This window comes from Dasypus novemcinctus, chromosome 11, assembly GCF_030445035.2.
Source record: "Dasypus novemcinctus isolate mDasNov1 chromosome 11, mDasNov1.1.hap2, whole genome shotgun sequence".
NCBI classification, from domain to species: Eukaryota; Metazoa; Chordata; class Mammalia; order Cingulata; family Dasypodidae; genus Dasypus; species Dasypus novemcinctus.
Window position 1 is genome coordinate 94,819,114 of NC_080683.1, and position 6,000 is coordinate 94,825,113.

The following is a 6,000-nucleotide window of genomic DNA, read 5'->3' on the forward strand; positions in this document are numbered from 1 at the left end:
ACCTACAGGAATGGATCAACTTAAGAACATAGTTTTCTGGGGCCCACAAAAGCCTCAAACTACCAGTGTTCCTATTTAAATTGATTGTTTGTAGAATTCTGTAAAGCCTATTAAATGGTGTTAGACAAATTAGTTCCGAACAGTTACTGATGCTTCCGTCAGGCTTAATATTACTTTTCATAATTATTTTCCAAAACATGAAATCCTCTAAAAGACCAGAACCAAATGAGTTTCTTCTCATTTCATTTACTATTTTTAGTGATCGGAATGTGATGTTAATTGGACTTGGGAGATAAAAACATTGCAGTCTTTTCAAATTTCAGGTAATCAGAATAATGACATATCCCATGACTCATTCTTAATTCTATTATTCCTTCTATTTGAAAAAAAATTCAAACATTCAGTATTACCTCTTGTTCCCTCTACCCCGCACCTCATAACAAGACCTCCATTCCCATTGCCACCATTTTGACCCAAGCCAAAGGTGTCTCTGCTCAGCTCTTGCCAGACCCTCCAAAAACCTCCTTTTACCACCACTGCTATCCTGTCACAGCAGCAGTGATATGAAAATAAGGTTGGATCACATCCCTCCCTTCTCAAAACCCACCCAAAGCTTCCCATTGCACGTTGTTCATTTTCTCTCTTTATTTTATTTTTTTAAAATGTTACATTAAAAAAATATAAGAGGTCCCCATATACTCCCCACCCCCATTACCCAACTCCTCCCACATTAACAACCTCATTCATCATCATGGCAGATTCATTGCATTTGGTGAATACATTTTGGAGGGCTGATGCACCACATGGATAATGGTTTACATTGTAGTTCACACTCTCTCCCAATTCACCCAGAGGGCCATGGCAGGACATACAATGTCCACCATCTGTCCCTGCAGTACTACCCAGGACAACCCCAAGTTCTAAAAATTCCCCCACATCATATCTCTTCTTCCCTCACCCTACCCTCAGCAGCTACCATGGCCACTTTCTCCACAATTTCTTCCATTATAATCACAATAGTTCCATAGTAGAATATCAGTAAGTCCACTCTAATCCAAACTCTATTCCTCCATCCTGTGGACCCTGAGATGGTTATGTCCACTCTACCTCTATATCAAGAGGGGGCTTAGATTCCACATGTATGATGGAGGCAATTCTCCTACTTGCAGTTTTAGGCACTCTTGGCTCTCTGTTGTGGTGATTAACCTTCTTCACCTCCCTGTTAGCTGGCCGGGGTAAGTTCAATAAATGAGAGGGTAGGAGTTGCAAGTCTGATGATGCTCAGGGCCTGACTGTCACATGGAGAGTCCAGAGATTCAGGTCTCCTGAGTATACACCAACCCCAGCACCAACCACAGGTGCAGTAAAAGTTACAGAAGAGGCATGTGTAGAAAGGTCACATCTGAGTCCAACTCCATCACACTCAGGAACACAAACTCCAAAGAGAACCAACTGACATGGCACTGAACTCCAGAACCATCTGCCATGACCACAGAACATGTGGGTCTCTGTAGCCCTCAGGAGAACCACTACCTCAGGGTGTATCTACTTTGGCTGACTCTGGGACCCTACTGAGGTGTGCATAAGTGTGACCCCTTTGATGACCTTCCAACTCTTTTTTGGAGACTCATAGCCATATAAATCATTTGTCCTTTCCATTTCCCTCTTTTATTCAAGGTCAAAAAGCAGTTTTTAACACCTGAGATTACATATAGGCTGAGATATTCTGCTGGTCTGAGTTGACCCTTTTATTCAAGGTCTTTTTCTAGTTACATCATCAGTTGGTGCTTGGTAGTAATCCCTTCAGCACCAGGGAGGTTCATCCCTGGGAGTCATGTCCCACACTGGGGGCAAGGTAATGCATTTACATGTTGAGTTTGGCTTAGAGAGTAGCCACACTTGAGCAACATGGGAGCTCTCAGGAGGCAGCTCTTATGCACTCTGCAGCTCTAGGCCTAGTTCATATTTCAGGTGTACAGGCTCATGAGTGCAGTCATCAGTATCAAGGACTCATTGTTGGACCATACTTCTTAATTGGCCTTTGCCATTGCACTTGGAGGATTGTTGCTGTTCTGTTGGGGAATGTGTTAGAGCTCCCCTGGTTAGGAACTCAGAACTCCCTTAGTTGTCATTTTTAATTGTAACCACTATGAAAATATCCAAACATTTTTATGTACCCTTTATACATGCCCTGGAGAACTCCCTCCTAACCATGTGCCCCCCATCAATCCCACCCCACACCAGTGTTCCTTCCTTGCCATGTTGAACTTCTCTGTGGTCCAAAACTTCTTCAAAAATGAAGCCTAATACATTGCCAGGTTCCATGAATAGTACGATGGAATATAGTGATGGGTTTAAAGATTAGATATGGAATACATACTAATTTAGAAAAATTAAATAAAGTAAAAATAAATTGGGGTATCAAAAAATGAAAAAATGAAAAAGCTTTGATTTTGACATTTTGCCTTTTATCACTGCAATAGGTGTTGCCCTGTATGTACAGTGACAAGGCAATTTCTTTCATTTCTTCTTCAGTGTCTACATCCTTTTTTTTTTCTCTTATTATTAGTTTTGTCTTCACAAAAGTTTTAGATCACAGTAATTCACATATATAATATAGGGTATTCCCTCATATCCAACATCAAACACTTTGTCCTTTTCCCAGCAATGATCTTTTTACATGTTCATATTATATTTGCTGCAGCTGATGTACAGATATTGAAACATAGCTTTCAACCATGGTTCCATTTTGGTTTATGTTGTGGTTTATATTTTAGACTATATATTAAAATTTTTTTTTTAGTTATCTTATGTTTTACATTAGGGTTTACATTTTAGCCTACAGACTTTTATGCATTTTGGGTATAATTTAACATGCCCTATATCCATCATTGCATGATCTTGTGGAACACTTCCATTGCCCCACAGTTACCCTGATTCCATCTATTCAATACCTCTCTCCCCTTTTGCACAGTGCCCACAGTGACATTCAATCTTCATTACTTGAAGGACCATATTTACAGATACATGCAACAGTGCTGAGGGCTTGACATACTCGACTGCCCTAACCCATTGGGAGCCACCAATTCTCTCAAGAAACACAATTCCCTCTGTTTGAGAACATCAGTCCTCCCCAGGATGTAGGTATACCTTCACACTCATTGTATGGGTCTCCACCTAATGATATAACTCACTATGACAAAATGAGCACTCACACATTCCCTAGAAGTTTGCCCTGTGTCATATGTGCCACCTCAAGCATCTTAAACAGGTAAACATCCTTATTACATTTTCTAATGAGTTTTCTCAACATTATAGTTTCAACCACATATCTGACAATCTCCTATGTCCAAATGTTCCCTCCCCCTCCCCCCAATTTCTTGGGCCATCTGACCCATCCTCCCATCCCTAGTCCCTCTTATGCCCTCAAAGCTCCACCCAAAGGTATCCTTATGCCCCATTTTATCCCTTCCCTGTACAAATACTTACCTCCAGCTGATCATAGATTTCACCCATGCAGGTGCCAGCTCACAACCTTCCTCTCCCTCCAACTTCCTTTAAGCCTATCATCCAGTCTCTAGGTCTTTGAGACAGCTTGGTTTAGTTAGTTCATATCAGAGACATCATGTAGTGTGTGTCCTTCAATGCCTGGCTTGCCTCACTCAACATAAGGTTCTCAAGATTCACCCATGTTATCACATGTGTTTGTAATGTATTCCTTCTTATAGCTGAGTAGTAGTCCATTGTACATATATACCACATTTTATTTATCCATTCATCTGTTGATGGACATTTGGGTTGATTCAAACTTTTGGCAATAGTGAATAATGCTGCTATGAACATTGGTGTGCATATATCAGTTTGTGTTCTTGTTTTCAGTTCTACTGAGTATATACCCAGAAGTGGAATTGCTGGGCCATATGGGAAATCTATAGCGAGTTTTTGAGAAACTGTCAAACTGTCCTCCAGAATGGCTGGATCCTTCTGAATTCCCACCACCAGTGGTTGAATGTTTCCATTCCTCCACATCCTCTCCAGCATTTGTAGTCTTTTGTTTTTTGATAGCTGCCAGTCTCATAGGAGTAAGATGGTATCTCATTGTAGTTTTGATTTGCATTTCCCTAATGGCTAGTGATTTGGAGCATTTATCATGTGCTTTTTAGCCATTTGTATTTCTTCTTTGGAGAAGTATCTGTTTAAGTCTCTTGCCCATTTTTTAAATGGGTTGTTTGTCTTTTTATTTTCAAGATATAGGAGTTGTTTATATATACAGGATATAAGTCTCCTATCAGATATATGGTTTCCAAATATTTTCTCCCATTGTGTAGGCTCTCTTTTCACTTTCTTGACAAACTCCTTTGAGGTGCAAAAGTCTTTAATTTTGAAGAAGTCCCATTTATCTATTTGTTCTTTTGCTGCTCGTGCTTTGGGTGTGAAGTTCATGGAGCCATTTCCTATTACAAGGTCCTGTAGATGTTTCCCTACATTGCTTTCTAAGGTCTTTATGGTCTTGGCTCTTATATTTAGGTCTTTTATCCATCTTGAGTTGATTTTTGTATAGGGTGTGAGATGGTAATCCTCTTTCATTCTTTTACAAATGGATATCCAGTTCTTCAGGCACCATTTGTTGAAGAGGCCATTCTTTCCCAGTTGAGTGAGTTTGGTGGCCTTGTTGAATATCTTATGACTATATGTGAGGATCTATATCAGAACTTTCAATTCAGTTCCATTGGTCAGTGTGTCAATCCTTGTGCCAATACCATGCCATTTTCACTACAGTAGCTTTGTAGTATGTTTTAAAGTCAGGTAGTGTGATTCTTCCAAGTTCATTTTTCTTTTTCAATATGTCTTTGGCTATTCGGGGCCTCTTTCCTTTCCAAACAAATTTCACAGTTATTTTCTCTAGTTCATTAAAGAATGCTGTGTTGATTTTTATTGGGATTGCATTGAATCTGTAGATTGGTTTTGGTAGGATATACATCTTAATAATATTTAGTCTTCCTATCCATGAACAGGGAATATTCTTCTATTTAACTAGGTCTTCTTTGATTTCCTGGAACAATGTTGTGTAGTTTTCTGTGTATAAATCTATTACATCTTTAGTTAAATTTATTCTTAGGTATTTGATTTTTTTATTTACTATTGTAAATGGTATTTGTTTCTTCATTTCCTCCTCAGATTGCTCATCATTGGTGTACAGAAATGCTACTGATTTTTGTGCATTGATCTTATAACCTGAGACTTTACTGAACTCATTTATAAGTTCTAAAAGCTTTGTTGTAGACTTCTCAGGGCTTTCTATTTATAGGATCATGTCATCTGTAAATAGTGAAATTCTGACTTCTTCCTTTCCAATTTGGATGCCTTTTATGGCTGGTTCTTGCCTCAGTGCTTGAGCAATTACTTCTAACACAATATTAAATAGAAGGAGTGATTGTTGGCATCCTTGTCTTGTTCCTGATCTTAGAGGGAAAGATTTTAGGATTTCACCATTGTAAATGATGTTAGCTGTGTGTTTTTTTATATATACCCTTGCTCATGTTCAGAAAGTTTCCTTCTATTCCAATCTTTTGCAGTGTTTTTATTAAGAAAGGGTGCTGTATTTTGTCAAATGCTTTTTCTGCATCTATAGATATGATCATGTGATTTTTTTCCTTCAATCTGTTTATGTGGTGTATTACATTAATTGATTTTCTTATGTTGAACCATCCTTGCATATCAGGAATGAATCCCACTTAGTCATGGTGTATAATTCATTTAATGTAGGGTGGCACCGTGTGGGAGCGCGGCGACAGCAAGGGTCGGCTCGTCTCCAGGCGCCGGTGCGAGTCGGACCCGGGTGGCGGGAACGGGCGTTAAGGCCCTCCGCTTGGGGTTCGGGCGTACTGCCCGCCCCTCTGCCCAGCTTCCCCCTCGGTGGCCTAACCCTGCCTCTCCCCTGAGGGCCACTGCCGCGCCATGACAGCCCCGCCTCGCTGCCGCCGAGAACCCTGGCTACCC